Source organism: Oryctolagus cuniculus, chromosome 3 (genome assembly GCF_051225735.1).
Source record: "Oryctolagus cuniculus isolate XC-2025 breed Fujian yellow rabbit chromosome 3, ASM5122573v1, whole genome shotgun sequence".
In the NCBI taxonomy this organism is placed as follows: domain Eukaryota; kingdom Metazoa; phylum Chordata; class Mammalia; order Lagomorpha; family Leporidae; genus Oryctolagus; species Oryctolagus cuniculus.
This window is the reverse complement of record NC_142869.1, coordinates 76,151,734-76,169,942: the sequence shown is the minus strand read 5'-3', so window position 1 is coordinate 76,169,942 and position 18,209 is coordinate 76,151,734. Positions and strand designations below refer to the sequence as shown.

The window sequence follows — 18,209 nt, the reverse complement described above, 5'->3', positions numbered from 1 at the left end:
GCTGCTGGCTGGTGCTGTGTGCTTCAGGCAGTTTCTTTCCAGGCAAACACAGACTGTTTACTGACTGTAATCAAAATGACAGCACACTGTTTTCACAACTGAGTGTTGAGAGTCGATTGCCTTTTTCACTTGGCAACCCGAGGGAAATTTAGAACTAAGATCTTAAGGTACAACTTCTATCACTTCAAGATGGTGGTCTACATGTTATCTGCACTCTGTTGAGGTTTCGAATACAGAGGTCCGGGATTTAGCTAGCCTGCAGCAGGAGAGATTTAATCATTGCCTTCAGATCAGGACATGTGGCAAACTCCACTGGAACACAGCATGATTTAGGAGGTTGTGAATTTTGGCTGCCATGTGATTTTTCATTTTTCACCCAACCACACGAGGAGGCCTTTTCTAATAAGCATGCTTTGTGAAAACCTGGTTATGATGCTAGCGAATCACGTCATCCACAGACACAGGGCATTGTAATAGAAAAACATGCCTGCTCTATCTTGTTTGGAAACAAGAGCTAATGAGACAGGAAGTAAGAGAGAGGAGAACAAGGAGCGGAAGATGGGTTGTGATTCAGGCATCCTGTATTCTAGTCTCTGCTATCCCTTGCTGTGATACAGTGAGCACTCAAGATCTCAGGTATTGAGTGTCTCATCTATAAAAATGAAGGGAGAGGAGGGAAAGGGAGTAGTTAATTTTAAGTGCTTTTCTTTTCTTTTTTTGACAGGCAGAGTGGACAGTGAGAAGGAGAGAGAGAGAGAAAGGTCTTCCTTTGCCATTGGTTCACCCTCCAATGGCCGCCACGGCCGGCGCGCTGCGGCCAGTGCACCTTGCTGATCCACAGGCAGGAGCCAGGTACTTCTCCTGGTCTCCCATGGGGTGCAGGGCCCAAGCACTTGGACCATCCTCCACTGCACTCCCTGGCCACAGCAGAGAGCTGGCCTGGAAGAAGGGCAACCAGGACAGAATCCGGCACCCCGACCGGGACTAGAACCTGGTGTGCCGGCGCCGCAAGGCGGAAGATTAGCCTAGTGAGCCGCGGCGCCGGCCAAGTGCTTTTCTTAATCTCTAATACTATACAGGTGGGCATTTGGCCTAGCAGTTAAGGTACCAGTAAAGTCAACCATCTCCCACATAATCGGGCCTAGGTTCAACTTCTGGCTCCTGCTCTTGAATCCAGCTTCTTGCCTGGGAGGCAGCAGTAACTGCTGCCCAAGTAACTGGTTTCCTGCCACCCACATGGGAGACCTGGGTTGAGTTCCCAGCTCCTGACTCCAGCCAGGGCTCTGGCCAGTGAAAGCCTCTGGTAAGTAAACCAGTTAATAGAAGGCTTTCTCTCTCTCTCTCTCTCTCTCTCTCTCTCTGTCTCTCTCCCTTTCTCTATTTCCCCTTTACTCCCCACTTTGGGGGTCCAGAATAAGTGTGCTTCATATATTTACCTTCTGAGACAAAAAAGGATCTTAGGGTAAAACAATATTCTATACTTTGAACAAGGGTCATCAAATTCTGTACTAATCATGTTACTGAGGTAGGTGCTATGCCTATTAGAAATATCTATTTCTAGGCCAGCGCCGTGGCTCAATAGGCTAATCCTCTGCCTGCGGCGCCGGCACACCAGGTTCTAGTCCTGGTCGGGGCGCCGGATTCTGTCCCGGTTGCCCCTCTTCCAGGCCAGCCCTCTGCTGTGGCCAGGGAGTGCAGTGGAGGATGGCCCAAGTGCTTGGGCCCTGCACCCCATGGGAGACCAGGAGAAGCACCTGGCTCCTGCCATCGGATCAGCGTGATGCGCTGGCCACAGTGCGCCAGTCGCATCGGCCACTGAGGGGTGAACCAACAGAAAAAGAAGACCTTTCTCTCTGTTTCTCTCTCTCACTGTCCACTCTGTCTGTCAAAAAAAAAAAAAAAAAAAAAGAAGTATCTATTTTTAGAAAGCTCTGGTGAACTAAATATTTGCATAGATCCTCTTCAGCTAAAGTTTAAACTGTTTTTTGATGAATAAGTAATATGTATGCCTTGAGTAGAACATAATTTGAAGGTTGGTTGTTGAAAGGAACTATTCACTGAAATCTTTATAACTCTGGATATTCAACTCTGTGCATTTGATTTCTTCATAAAATAATAATATGAGAAATCTACTCATCTGAGAAACTACCTAGAAGTTGAAGATTTAAAAAAAAAATCCTACAAGCATTTAAGCCTAGTTTTTATTGAAAGACAATTGGTGACTTGGTTAAATCCCACCAAATTAAGGCATTTTAAATAAATACAATGTGAAAAAATGTCTTTTTTTGGATTTGAATTCAAGACACAGAGAATGTGTATTTTTCCCTTAGCTACTAGGTATATCACTGGCACGAAAATAGAGCAAGGGACTCTTTGCTCTGCCCTGGTTTAGGTGTGGATGATGCCACTCACTGCAGTGGGGACACACAGCAGCAGAAGGTCTCTGCAAGAAAAGGCAGGAAGGATGCTGTACAGTACTTGATTTCTTTGAAGCAGAAGAGAGCCAAAATGCTACAGGTAAGAGAAAATTACCTGTGATGCAAAATTTTATTTTAAACAGGAAATACAGCTACCAAACTGCTAACTGGGGCTGAGAAGACTGGTAGGGGCTGTCTGCCTTTGTCTTTCCTGGGACACAAAATTTAGTAAGTAAGAAATTGGCTATGGGAGGGCAGCAAGGGAGGGGAAAGCTAGGAGGTGTGGAAAGAAGAAAATGCCAGGGGAGACTGATGGCCCACCATAGTAGGGGCTGCCACCTGCACTGTCTCTTCAAGGCTATAGATGATTCAGGATCTTGGGAAAATTGCTTATGCCAAACTGGACACTGAAATCACTCATACTTCAAACTCCCTCCCTTTTGAAAAATTAATATAGAAATTTCAGGTTTACAGAAAAATTGATTGGAAGGTACAAATAGTTCTCATATAGAGTTGCCCCTTTTTGTGTCTTAAATATTTAGTCTTCAAGATTTTTATGCAGAAATAAATTGAGAGAATCAATAGAAGATATTTTATTATGCATAAAGCTCCCTAAATTTAGCTTTCCTGTAGGATATGGCTTATTTAAAAAATGTATATTATTTCTTGATTAAGTTGATCTCATAGAGTGTTGTCACCACTATAGGGCATTTAATGGGACATTTAAAAGAAACGTGCCTTCCCATGATTCAGGGTCATTTTTAGTTACAAAGCAAAATTAGGTCTTCTGGATGTATAAGAGACAGCACACAATTGTTTTGCTGGTGTATTTAACTCTTTGGTATTAATTTGCATAGAGATCTGCATCATGATTTGCATGTGCTCTGCCACTTTTCATTTACTCCTAAGCTTTACCCCTTTCTTTTCAAAGTATACTAAATGATTTTGAACAAGAAGCTGAAATGTTTGACCCAAGAGAGTCATTAGTTTTTATAGTTGTCACTACGTTTGCAGAGGGAATGTTATAGCAATAACCTATATGATCCACTCACCAGACTGAGTCATTTAAGTTTTTTCTTCAAAAAGCTTTCCTTTCTTGGTTCAGGCTATTATTATTATGATTAGTTTACTGATTTATTATTTGTATATTTGTTGTAGACGATCCAAGCATTTTGTGTATAAAGGTATGGGGTAATTTTTTTAAGTAAATGATTCAATCCTTGTGTGAGAACCCAAGCACTACGTAAGAGGCATTCATCATAAACTTGATCTCAAACATGATATTTCTTCTCTTTTCTAAAAAGTCACCATCCACCTGCTTCAAAATATAGATAGTCTGTATTGGAGATTAAATGAAGTTCTTCTGTATGATGAAAATTTTACAGAACAGGATGAGAAAATATAAGAAGTGGTGAAGAAAGAAAGCTAAGCATGAATATTAAATGATGATCCTCCAGAGGAAACAGTTTAGGATATAATCTGCTCTGAGGGACATACAGACTGTTTTATGAATGGCTACCACTGTCTCCTCCCAGTTGTGAAACGGACCCCAAAAAAACCAACATGGAAAAACAGCTGGGTTGTTACCCTAGAAAACGTCTCTTTAAAGAGTTGAAAAAACTGATTCACTTCAGCAATGGAATCCCTGTTAAGAAATGCAATTAATTATTAATTCCACTTAGCTATTAGATTAAGTCACTCCCTTTTCAGAAATACCATGTTTTGAAAATACATTTTAAGTGCATTTTGGTTTTACAAACTTTGTTGATTTATAGAATCTGCCTTTTTTCTAAATCTGTCAAAATTGCACTTTCAAAAAATTGGAAATCAATGTGTTTTATTTCTAGCTCGATGACTTGGACATTCATTAGGCCTGGACATTTCAACAGGCCCTCTCTTATTTGATTATTTAAGGCTCAGTTCTCAAGACAGCGATTTCTAAGGCACAGAATAAAAAAGGTAGATCTCCAGTTGAAAAAATGAAGTTTACTGATGATAACTTCCAAGTGTGCACAATTGTTCAGATGTTTAACATGCAAAATAGACCATAAAACCAGCTGGTCAACTTTCAGAGTTAAAGATAAGGAAACTATTTATATAGAAAAATGCTTAAAACATACAGAATAAATGCCATCCTGTTCCACCAAGACAGAAGTGGACACAAATTTCTCCTATTATTTTCTTAAGTATTTGCTATGTCATTACATATCACAGGCTGACTCATTAGCATTTTGAAATTATTTTGAAAGTCATCTGTCAGCTATTTTTCACTTCTCCAGGCAAGTTTTCATTAGCTCCTCTTCTTTTCATTTGCCTTCCTCTAGCCAACTTGTTGCAAACCTGCCTCCATATTTGAACTATTCTTGCAGAGCTTCCAAAAATTATTCCAAAGCTTTAAAACAATATGCCCACCCTCAGCCATGAGAGAATGTAACTGAGATGGCCTAACACAGAACCCAGTACTGCACTTTTTCAAGCTCCCCAGGTCCACGGCTGTGAGCCATTTTGTGAATGAGCTCATGATCTACCTCTTTGTATTTTCTCTGACGTTTGTGTATCTCTTTCCTTTTAGCTGTTTTTCTCCTGTAGTTTTTCTTAGTAAGGTTTTACAAATCTAGTTTTTTTTTTTTCCTTTCTCATTTTGCTTTTCCTTCTTGATTCTCTGCTTACTGGTCAAGAAGTTCTCATTACATGTGTTTGATTTACATTCTCACCCAATACCATCCAGATTTTATGGCAAGGAGAGAGAACACAACATACTTTGGCCTGTGTAAGTACATAAAGATTGATGACAGAACCTTCTGCCATTGGATAAAGCCAATATTAATCAAGAATTTATTTTAACTATAATCAATATCAGCAAGGGTTAAAGACAAGAACTTTTAGAACTTTGGGACCATAAATAGGACTCAAGAACATGTGAAGATCTTGTTCTTCAATTTCACAGCTAAAGGATATATTTATCCTCAATTTTAAACTTTAAAGAAAAATTTCAATAGTTGCAGAACAGAGCAAAAGTGAGAATTTTACATACAGTCCCAACAAGATGTCAACAGCAAGGGAAGCATTAGTAACAATAGGAAAAAGAAGGAAAAGCACCCATGATGCTAATTAAAGTGCCAGTGCCATGGTAGTGTAGATGTCAGCAGGAAAAGCAGACACCTGAGAGATGACACATGGTCTAATCAAGGATTTGAAATTCGCAAGATGGAGAAATGGCAATGGGTCGAACTCAATCGTGGATATGAAACCCAAGGAAAGGCACTCCCTCTTCATGAGGATTACAGTTTCCTGGCTGGGCAGGCAAAAGGGAAGCAGAAGAGAAACTAGTTATCCCCTGGCCAGATCATGCCTGTAGTTGTGTCCTGTTGGATTTATCCTGCACTGTAATTAATACTGACATGATTTTAGAAGAGGGAGATTTCTGTTAAGAATCTATTTGATCCAACAACCTCAGCCATGCAAAGGAGTGTCCCCTTCTTTAACAGGATCAACATGCAACATCACTTCACACTAATATGAGTTCCATGAAAACACCTGAAGCATCAATGGTGAGGTAGAAGAAAAATAACTTACAAGGAGAAGAATGAATGCCACAAGCAGAAATACAAAGGAGACCGAGAACTACCAGGTGACCAGCTCTCCAATGGAGGCTTACACTCAAAAATTCTGTCCAATTAAACTTTATGCCAACATAGGCTGAGTTCATGTCTAGAATGATAATGTCACTTCTTGGTAATTAGAAGTGAGATCACGTGAATTACTCCAGTTCAAACTCCTGAGAAAGGACAAAATGTTCTGTACAACCCAAATAAGAATGAAGTATATTCTGAATACCAGGAGATTAAAATTCCCAAAAGGGAGCTTCTTGGCAGAAAATGGCCAAAGTTATTTAAAGAGTGACTTCCCATCTTTGAATTCAGCCGTTGAATAAAACAATGTTAAACCACTCTTTAATAATTTAGGGACCATCATTTCTCTTCCTTTGCTCCAGCACAGAGCTTAATCATGTGAAGCGCTCCCTGTATGCAGAATCCTAAAGGAAGACAGCCTATTTCAGTTATTACAGAAATAACTCCAGGCTTTTGAAACGTTTCTCTGAACTAAAACAATCCCTGAAAATTCACTTATGCTACCACTGTCCCGTGTATGTTTATATACTCTGTATTTTACTAGTGTAAATCTGTATGTAAGTTACAGTTGTTCTTTATTCATAAATTGTGGGAAAAAATTCTCTAAAATTATTCCCATGACCATATCATTTAAAGTTCTGAGAAGAAATAGAGTATTAAAAAAAGCTATCAATAGCTAGGGCACATTTAAACTTGTGGTATCTATTCAGATAATTTAAATAATTCTTCAATGGCTAATTGTTTGCTTGGATGTAGACGCAAGGTTCATATACAAGTGCCTATCAGGCAGTTTAGAACAAAATATGCCCTTTCTTATCAAGACAGCAAGAGTTTATTTATTGTATTATTTAGTAATTAAAGATAAAAACTATTTTGTTCTGAAATTGGTGTTTATATATATATTATATCCTATGAAAATGTGTAACCAAAGAATTGAAAAATATTGTCATGTAAAGTTGAATTACAAAAGTGTCTTCCTAATCAGACAAATGTATAAACTTACACAATATGACATTTTCATTCTCAAATTTTATAACCAACTCAAAAATCTGCCTCAAGAAATAGTAATTCAGATGTCAAATTGTACATTGATCTGCCATAAAAATTGCTTATGGGGCAAAATTCAAGTGGAACTAAATGTTTATTCAAAATTCAAATTGATCAAAATTTAAAAACATAAAAGCACAGGAAAGAACTGTTATTATCTTGAATCATAATTCCAGAGTACATGAGTAGTTAATCCTCACAGTTTTGGAAAACTGATAAAACATCCATCACTATTAAGATGAGAATGAACACTATATTTTTAGAAGACAAATGAAACATTAATTCCCAACCATCACTGAATCACCATCTTTCTATATAGAAAGAAAAGAGAAAAAAGTCATCTGCACAGTTCCTCCCATAGTCACATGTCCTTTCCTTCATCAAAAAAAAATGTCAACACTTAGGCTTATGGATACTTTCGATCACTTCAAACCCAGGCATAAGGACTTGTAGAGCTGGGAGTGACCTAATGCCAAGGGAAGTGACTAACAACAACTTCCCCACCAGCACTGGCTAATCGAGAAAGCGTCCCCTCCTCCCCTCCCCAAGCTCTCAGTCATCTCAGAACTGTCTAATCATGATTCCATTAAGTCATCTTGGCTACCATGAAGATGAAGCTGACAGCACAGTTACTTGAGTCAGTTAAAAGAGGCCCAGGGTGGTTGAAGGGAAGGATTAGTAGGCCTGGGGTGCTGAAAGGTCATCGGAGTCCTAGCTCCTGATGGTCCCAGTAGCACACAGCTGTCAGGAGCAGGAAGCTGCACTTAGAGAAAACCTTTGGAGGGCAGCAGGGAGTTTGCAGTACAGCAACAATTTCATCAGGCACAATTTGCCTTTCCGCCTTTTGTGGAATCACTCACTAACAGGACTTAAACAGTAGAGTTTTTACTTTATCACATAACCAAGACATTCCTGGGCTTTGGGCTCTAACCTGGTGGTCATAGAAGTTATTTGGCATTTAACTGTGCTTTTCCATGAAACCTAGATTTCCTTTGTGAATCATCCCTGAGGTCTTCTGTGTAACAGGTAAATCTTACTAAGCCAAAGTGAAATAAAGCTCCTTGCTTCTATTTTGTTAAAAAAAAATAAAATGAGTTTGAAATGGAATCGATGATCACATCACTGGGCAAAAATACTGTCTTCTGGAAGTTATGAGAGTTCTGTGAACTCTCCAGGAAATGCCCAGGATGTGGCTTCTAACTGGTATTACTATAGTTGCATTTTGTTGTCATTTCAGCAAGGACACTCCTCTCTGGGATCAGAACCATTCACTCTTCAGCTACAGGTTTTCTTGGCAGTTTTATTTTATCCTTCCTGTTGTATGGAAAGTGTTTTACAACTGGCAATAATAATAACAATGATATCTGTTCCCTTTGGTGGTTATTTGGGGACCTCGGACCGGGGAAGAAGGAAAAGATGGATAAATATGTTCAGGATCTTTGCTAAGCACTGAATGGACATCATTTTATTTACAAAATCCTGTAGGAGGCATTACTATTCCTATTTCATAAATGATGTACTAGAGGCTCAGAAGGTTTAAATCATTTGTCAAGTAACCACTTCTCCATTTTGTCCCTTGCTGGTTTCCACCACAGAAGGCACTAGCTAAAGACCTTTACAATATCCCTATTTGCCTGCTTGTATCCCCATATCCAGTGCATCATTAATCATTATATATAATTTTGTGAGAGTTAAAGATACATTAGACTATAGTTAAGCTGAGAAATCAACTGGAGAAAAATCAAGATCAATTAGAATCCTGGGCTTCTTAAAATGAAAAACATACTTGTGTATCTTTGACTCTAATTCCCACTTTTTACAAAGAATTAAAATTCACTTCAGTGATAGCTGGTGTTTTTTATGAGGCAACACATCTCATTAGTAGCAGAACTTGAACTAGATCCCAAGACTTCCAGCTTGAGCTCAATAGATGTAACTCTACTACATAAAAAAATCAGTTTTATTCTTGACCTTACAAATGAAGCTAGCATCAGATCCCTTCAAGAAATAAGATACTCAAATCTGTTTGATACACCATTTAAACAAAGCAAGTTTATTTCTAAAAAATTTTCGAAGAGAACATCTTGTGAAGTGAAGACCTCTGCCTTCCTGTGTAGATGAGCAACTAAGATCATTACAGCTATCATGGCCCCTCCCTCCAATACAGAAACATAAAACTAACATTCAGGGCCAAAACACAAGCATCCATTCATGAATGTATACTGCTTCCATCAACCGGTTCTGGTGTTTACACAGAACAAAGTTACTCACATTCAGTCACCTGTACAGAAGCCAGGCGTGTGCAGTGCTCTCAAGTCAATTAACATCCGTTTCTGGGAACCCTTTCAAAAGAAACAGTTTCCTTTATATCCTATAGGAGGCTTTCCTATGAGGCCACCACTATTTTGAAATGTTTTTAGGAGGAGTATTACAGTTTCTTATTGTAAATCTTGAAAATGAAATATCAATATTTTTATGTCATTAGAAATGACAGTGCGGATGCCTCTCAGATTTGATTTTTGAAGCCCTTTTGGCCAGTCCTGGCTGCAAACCTGAGTTGAAAGCAAAGGTCTTTATTATATATACAGCACACGTTCGTCAGACTGAATGTGATGCAGGGTTTCTATGCAAATTCCTGCAAGCACTTATACCCTTACCTTTGTCATCATAAGCTGCATTACACTACCTGTTGTGTATGTACAAAAAGCTATGATTTTTCTAACTTGTATTTTAATTATTACTATAGATTTCCTGTCAAAAATTTCTTATTCTAAGCATGTGATTGCTAAGGGAAAAAATTATGTGTATGCTACAAAATATTTGAAAGACAACTATAGAAATTTAGATAATACATGAAATGAATTATTGGGGTTATTTTGTTCCTGATAATTAATAATTATAGTAATGATGATAATAACCTCTATTAAATCTACATAGAAAATATATGCAGGAATCAGCTTATGGGACAATTCATCAAGAAGATAAAATACTCTTTAAATCAATACATTGAAGATAAAAATTTAATATGAGATGAATATATTAAAAAGAAGTAGCACATTATAGAGCATATAAGGATCATTTATATTAGAAAGTTAAATTTCTTTGAATGGTTAGCGTTGGTGATTTTTTTCCCTCTATGAAAAGATTTTTAGGGAAAAATTATATTGTATTTCCAATAGCTAAACACCTCTATATTGTTATGACTCCCAATATTCATGGCCTCTCCAAAGCTCTTAAATGAAAGACCACAGCACAGAAAAGATAGTTCCAATCTCACTACACATTTATGCCAAAAATTACTGGAAACACTGGACATTTAAATAGATAATATACAAGACATGGAATTCATTAGGCTAGCTTCAAATATAATAAAAATATTATCTCTGAAAAGAACGGATCATAGCATCCGCATGTTTCACAAACACAAGATCATTAGTGCCTCCTCTGTACTCTAAGTCACCATTTCTAGACAGAGGCTCAATTTCCTTTGAAAGATAAAGAAATAGTGAGCAGTTTACACATCAAATGATGCCTTCCGTTCCTGTAATTTACATTCAAACAACATTAGGCTAAAAACAATAGCATGAAAAGGATTTTAAAATGTCCCGGCAGCTGGAGTCTATGGTACAAATAATGAAATGTTTTGTCAGCTTACCTGATAAGGCAGAGCCTTACGAATCACAGCATAACAAAGCCCTGCATCCAAGATGGTCAGAGTACAATGTGCCTTCCCCTGCAGTTCAGATTTTTGGCTAGAGAGGTTTACATATTAATTACAATTTTTTTCTTGTTTTGTCTGTGGACCAGAAAACAAAGAGACCTTTCCAGAATCCTCTCTGCTTATGCCTCCGCTTCCTGTTCTGAGATTCACTCTATGGTACCCAACATATATCAGAAAACAGCTTTCAGGAGGAAAAAAAAAAAAAAAAAAAGTCTGGCGGCACTCAACGTAGTACCGCGCCACCTACTGGCAGACAGACAAAATGGACCAACAGGAAAAACATTCGCCTTTACCCAGTCACAGGGAAGAAGGTTAAACCTGTGTGGAACCATGGTTAATCATGAAAGTACTCTGAGAGGGAGAAAGGTGCTGGGGTATGATTTCCCGAGATACTAAACAGAGGCAGCCTACCTGCTACAGAAGTATATGCACAAAGGGAGCCTTCGGCACACTTAGTCATTGGTATCTCATTAAGATTTTTTCTACAATTTATAAATTTGCAGTAGTTTCACCAGTAAACTACTAAAACTTTAAAAAAAACTATTAATTATTTTCAAAAAATTAGCATTTTAGATTATCTTATGCCTTGCCCGTGGAGTTTTGTAAAATGTCTCTTGTGACTTGTTCTCATCTGAAAATATTTTCTCCTCGTGGGCTGTTTTGTCAAAGCAACTAAGATTGTACTCTATGGAGAACCATGTAGTGCAGGCTCACTGATGGACATTCTGTGTGGCTTCCCGGTAAAACATCTGAAAAAAATAACGTGTGGATGTGGAAAAATATTCTATGCTGTACTGAAACCAGGATAATTTAGATCTTTAAATTTTAAATTTTAAATGGCGTTTGTGTATAACATGTGGAACAGTTGAAATTCATCTTACAGGAGACAATTCAAGTCAATGGTTGTATATTATGTGTATAAATCTTTAAAATACTTCAAAATGTATTGTTTGTAAGGATATCAAAGCATACAATATACAGCAAAATAAAAATAACTATTAAAAGATTTCTCAAAGTGCTATTTTTGTTACTTTTAGACTGCTCATATTTACTTTAGAGAAAATAACTAATTTTATTAGTTTATCAAGAGTTAAATATGTTCATATTTATGAAGCAGCTGTATGATGGACAGTATGACGTCAAGCATTGTTAGCTCCGAAGGCAAAGATAGAAACAAACATGTCTGTCATTAAGAAGTTTTTTACAAAAAAGATAAATATCACTGATACAATATTTTCAATTCATGTGTTTAAGCAATATCATTTGCTTAGTTTTTAATTACAGCCCTCACTTTGTCTGATGGCAGAAAATAAATCTAATTCAATTCAAGTAAGCTGAATCACTTGAGACCTTTCTCAAGGACTGCAGGTTTATGATAAACCAGTGCATAATGTTCTTCTTCCAGCTCTGCTTCTCGTGGAGACAATCTAGGTTCAGGAATATTTACTTATGTGAACAGAGCAGAGGCTAGATCTGGCTGGCTGTCTTCTAGGTGAGCCTCCACTGAGGTGTGGAAGCTTGTCTGACCTGGAGGCATCACCATCGCTCCACATCTACTGAGTTCCCATGTCCTCATTTGACGCCAGGATTCCAGTCCATCTGGCTTTGCATGGTAGCATCTTCTCTTTATGACTGTTAGCCGTCTACAGTTTTCTCAGCCTTTTCTCCCAGGTAAAGTTTGTTGCTGTCCTTGGTGGAGGAGGGAAATAAACAAGTAGCATCTTCACAGAGTCACTTTGCGCTACAGCTGGATGGTGCAAACACCCTTCCAGGCCTTAAGCACTCCAGAGAGCCATGTCTGTTCTACTGGTCCTATCCCTTGGGATATCAGCACTCTGTGGGCTTCAGGCTACAGAGGCACAGTCCATGTTGCATTAAAATATTCTGACTTCTCATCTTCCCACCTTTTCTGTGCAAACTGGGTTGGCAAATTATATAGGGGACCCTTCTTAGAGATTCCATTTGAGTGGGTTCCCTTACTTTCTCTCAAACTTCCTTTCCAGCCACAATAGTGTTTTGCTTCTATCTCTTTTTTCTGGGCCAGCAATCAAGAGGGAACAGAATTTTTTTCTCTTGACTTTTTCTTCCTTGCACCAAATGTGTCTGTTTACTATGACTGCACTAATGAAGCACCTATGGTAGGCTTAGACCAACAGAAATTGATTGTTTCATAGTTCTGGAGCCAGAAAGTTGAAGATCAAGGGCGTGGCATGGCCATGCTCCTTCCAAAACCCACAAGGGAAGGGTCACTCCTTCTTGCCTCTTTCCATTTCCTTGCTTGTGGCAGTAATTCCAGTTTCTGTCTTTGTCTTCCTGTGGTGCCCTCCCTGTGTCTCTTCACACGGTCTCTGTGTCTACAGGTCTTGTTTTTCTAAGTACAGAGTCATTTTAGGTTGGGAGTTCTCCCTAGTGACAGCATTTTAGCAGATTAAGCTTTGTGAAGACCATATTTCTAAGTAAGGGCATATTCTAAGTTACTAGGGTTTAGGACTCCAACATATCTTTTCTTTGATGTTGGGCACAATTCAACCCCTAACATTAAAAATTAAAATCTTTTAAATGTAAAGCATGAGACTTTGATGATTCCTTTGTCTGTTTACAATGTCAATCCCACCTAGACAATAGTAGCCTTGATATCTGGCCAGAAGTTGGAAGAGCAGGGTAGAATAGAGGGGAAGGGAGTTGGGAGAAGAGATTTCTGTAATAGTGAAGAAACTCAGTAGTGCTAAAAGTACTACCAGACTAACACTTACTTGTACTCTGTGCCAGGCACTTCAACCTTTACCCATGGCGATGTTATTCATATTTTTAATGAAGAAGGAATGAAATACAAACGATGAAAAAGCATGTTGGTTAGCACTTCATGTATCATCAAAACACACGGACAGTAATAGTAGAATAAGATAAGCCCTTTGATTCAAATATTTACCAGGTGCTGAAGGAGATAAAGGAAATAAATTTCCACTAACTTAAACCACAGCCCCTCACACATTCATTGAAATGTTGTGACATTTCCTTGTTTGATTTTTTCTATGTACAGACATCTAATATTTTTCTCCTAGAGTCACAGGCAAATTAACCTTGCTCACAACTGCTTAGCTAAATGTTTATTACCTAGAATTCCGCACTAATTTCATTTCTAATCATAATACTTAGTGGTGTATCAACCTTAATGACCAGTTTTTGGTATCCAGATACCCAAAGGAGTTTCCCGATAGTGTAGTCACTCCTGATTGGAGGGCCTGAGCCAATTTTGTAAAGGTGATATCCTGCTACATTTTAATCATAATTGACTTAAAAAACAACAAATGCAAATTATTGTCAATGTACCCACAGCAAAGAAAAAAAATGCCAGCAAACAAACCTTTAATTTGTGTTGCTAAAGAAACTCATTTTATGTGGGCAGCATTTGTCATCGTAAATAAAAAGATAGAAAAAAGGAAAAGTGACCAGAAAAGCAAGGTTATTTGTTATGGTTCTAACATTATTATGGCTTTTGCACTTTGCTTCTGCAGATGGAATGACAGGTAATTTTCAGATCTTCAGTAAGTGGATCCTGGAAAAGCTTCAGGTGAAACAGTCACTGATTATAAACGTACAGCACCTGGCATCTTTGTGACATCTGACCGTCCTGAGAAAACACGCCTTGTCTGAATTACAGAAATTCAGAACAGAGTAGAGCTGATAGCCTCCAGTTAGGCCTTGAATTGACCTCTACATCTTTTCAGCCCCTGGATCCTCAAGGACTCCTGAAATTTTGTGGGTAACAGCTATAGTAATGCTTTTTCAGAACATCAATACACTCTATGAAAGAAAATCCCAAACCCAGGCCCCACTTTCTTATGTCCTAGATCATTTGGTTTCCCACGCAGAGTGTAATAGGAACATACTGTCATGCTGAGCTAATAAAACCCCACTATCCACCCACCAGTACAGCAAAACTGCAAAAGGCTGATGACACTAAGTATGGATGAGAACCTGGAGCTACAGAAACTCTCCCATACTAAAAGTGAGAATGCGAATTGGTGCAATTCTTTTGGAAAACCTTAACAGCTAAAGCTACAAATAAGCATACCTGATTAGCCAGAAAGTGTGGCTCTTAGGAATGTACTTGGCAGACATGTATGTGTATACAAGAATGTCCACTGCAGAATTATTCAAAGCAACTCAAATGAGAAAGAACCTAAATAGCTATTAATAAAATGGATTATAAAAGGCATGGTATATACTTGATCTATAATATTGCAGAGAGAGGCAGATGAAGGAAATGTAGCTTCCCACGTAAAAGCAATAGATTTCATGATTGCAATGCAGCCTAGAAAGAAGGTAGACACACAAACAAAACATGAATCCAACTACTACATTTAAATAGGTTAAATGGATTCTAGTCTTAGAAGTATGATGGTTTCTTTTAAGATAAGATCATCTTTCACAAAGATTGGCTGAGACAGAGGATGTTTTATGGACTGGTGTGATCTTATTTTTTGACTGGGGGAGGGGTGGTTACATAGGAGTTCACTTCACGGTAATTCATTGAGCCAAACATTTATGTTGTGGATATGTTTTGTATGTGGACTACGATTTCAGATTTTACAAACCCCACACTTCAATGGAGGGAGAGGGAATGTAGGGTGGAATGCATGGAACTGTCTGCATATTTCTGTTCTGATTGAATCTTGTGCACTTATATATTAGAGAATTTTCAGTATAAATTTTAAAAAAGAATTTAAGATAGTAAAGCATATTGAACACGTACCTTTATACACTGGTGCTTACTTATCCCCTAGTTGTTCACTTTTTAAGTTGAGTCTAAAATGGGTTCCTTCTAGTTTGAGTCAATCCTGACTCCCAATTCTACCAAAGACCTCATTCAAACTGAATCTCATCTTACATGCCCGGTCTTCAGTCTGCTTGAAAACAATGTTCCCTGCCACTGTGCGTGCATTTATGTTAAATAAACAAGAATTAAGTTACATTACTCTGTTATCTTTACACTAGACTATTCTACTTTAGATTGTAATCCCCTAATGGTAAATTCTGAGTCTAACTCACTTTCGTCCAATTTCTAGTATGTAAGGTATCATAATTTATTAAAAAGTATAAATGGTCTTCTTGTTACAAAAGATAACAAATACTTTCACAATCATTGCATCTTTCTCCTTTGCAGCATGTTTCAAAGCTGGGAAGTGTAAACATTTTACATATTTTTCAGGTGGGAAATTTGGTACAGAGAAGTAAAAGTTTGGGGCAGGCATTTGCGGCAGTGGTGAAGGGCCACTCAGCACAATCACAGCTCATATCTGAGTACTTGAGTTTGAGTCCTGGTCTCACTCCCAGTTCCAGATTCCTGGTAATGCCTGGAAAACAGCTAACTATGGAAACTAACTAGCTAACATGCTAGCTAACTAGCATGGAAAACAGCTAACTATGACTCAAGTACTCAGTACTCAAGTACTCAGACCAAGATGGAGTTCTTGGCCACTGGCTTTGGCCTGACCCAGTGCCAGCTGTTGCAGGCATTAGGGAGTGAATGAGTAAATGGAATCTCTCTCCCCTCTTTTCCTTCTCACCCTCCCTCTCTTTTTTTAAATAAATAAAGGCTATGCATACAGAAAATGCAGTATAAACACAATGAAATATTACTCAGCTATAAAAAGAATGAGAACCTGATGTTTGCAACAAAATGGATGACACTATAGATCATTTTGTTAAGTAAAATATGCCAGATACACAAGGACAAATTTCAAATGTTTTCTTTCATATATGGGAGTTAAAATATATAGAAAGAGTACTGAAATATGAGTAGATGTCGTATTATTTGTATACACATGGTTATAAATGTAGTGTTCACTGAATTATGTCCTTTACACAATAATATACCTGTATTTCCCCACTGTATGATCCTTGTCATGAATATTTATGTAGCATTAATATCTTTAGTATCAAGAAAAATAGCATGAATGTGTATGAATATAATATTTACATATGAAGTGAATGTGGCAAAATGTTAACAAATTGCCTAAAAATTAAATATTAAAAACAAAATTTTAATAAAAAATGCAACAAGAATTGCATGATGCTAAAAATTATTCAAATCTGGCCTGCATTGTGGCTCACTAGGCTAATCCTCCACCTGCGGCGCCGGCACACTGGGTTCTAGTCCCGGTTGGGGCACCGGATTCTGTCCCGGTTGCTCCTCTTCTAGTCCAGATCTCTGCTGTGGCCCGGGAGGGCAGTGGAGGATGGCCCAAGTCCTTGGGCCTTGCACCCGCATGGGAGACCAGGAGGAAGCTCCTGGCTCCTGGCTTTGGATTGGTGCAGTGTGCCGGCCGCACCTTACCGGCTGTAGCGGCCACTTGGGGGGTGAACCAACGGAAAAAGGAAGACCTTTCTCTCTGTCTCTCTCTCTCTCTCACTGTCTAACTCTGCCTGTCAAAAAATTATTCAAATCTTACCGATATAATAGCTGTAAAATATTATTTATTTGGTATACTTGACTTCAGTAATATTAAATATTCTTTAGACTTTATCTTTAAAAAGAATAATGCAGTAAGACATATTTAGTTTTCAACTGGTTTCCAATAGGGATTACCTTCTGTACTATAACTAAGGAGGTATGCAATTGCAATTTTCAAAGGAATCTTTGTCCACTACACCTTTTTAATTCCCGTTCCCTCTGTCTGAAATTACTTTCTTTTATTGTTATTCTCATAGCCATTTCCTTCCAATGTTTGGCCAACTACTATTAATTCTGGAATGCTCAAGGTAATGATCTTGCTATCCTGTCCTGCTCTTGCCATCAGTGACTTAGTCACACTCTCTTGTATTCCCTAAGTATTATATTGCAGTGTTTTTCAGACCACGCTGAAAATGTTGGCTTATTTGTTTCCAGTCATCCTCTTCAACACTCTCCTACACAAGACTAAGTGTTCCGTAAGAGCAAGTACAGTACCTTTTCTGTTCCTCTTTTTCATCACTTAACACAATGCTTGGAACACAGTAGTAATGACTCAGTATATACCCATCATGGGTGGGATAGTATTGAGTCACCACGCATATACGGTTGTGCTATTTTCCTCTCCCATTTAGAAAACCAGTAACAAGAAAAGACTTGTCATCAAATGGCAGAGTTAAGAACTAGACTCTACTCTGTTTATCTACTCTGTTTATAAAGCTAGGCAAAGCTACTCCATTTTCCCAGTAATGTGACAACCCCCAGTAACCTGTACCAAAGTGAAAAAGTTCTGTTTCATTCTGTTTCATTACCTTTTATAGAGCTATACATGTTTTTGGAAGTGAAAATGATCCATCCCTTCAAATAGCTAGTATTCTTCAGTACTTATAAAAGCTCATTAGTTACAATTGGGTTTCTTTAAAAGGATATGTAGCTGA

The 18,209-nt window shown here is 38.1% G+C and overlaps 1 protein-coding gene across 6 annotated transcripts in view; it reads right to left on the bottom strand.

The window, feature by feature from the left end:
* LOC100349657 (sodium channel protein type 3 subunit alpha) overlaps positions 1–11,029 on the bottom strand; it is a 118,672-nt gene extending 107,643 nt beyond the window's left edge. For 5 of the 6 annotated variants that reach the window (XM_051848557.3, XM_089329089.1, XM_089329087.1 and 2 more), the window contains exon 1: positions 10,752–11,029. The gene's annotated coding sequence lies outside the window, so the exon portion shown is untranslated. The remainder of the gene's footprint in view (positions 1–10,751) is intronic. The other variant, XM_089329088.1, reaches the window with a different exon arrangement.
* Between the last annotated feature and the right edge of the window lie 7,180 nt (positions 11,030–18,209).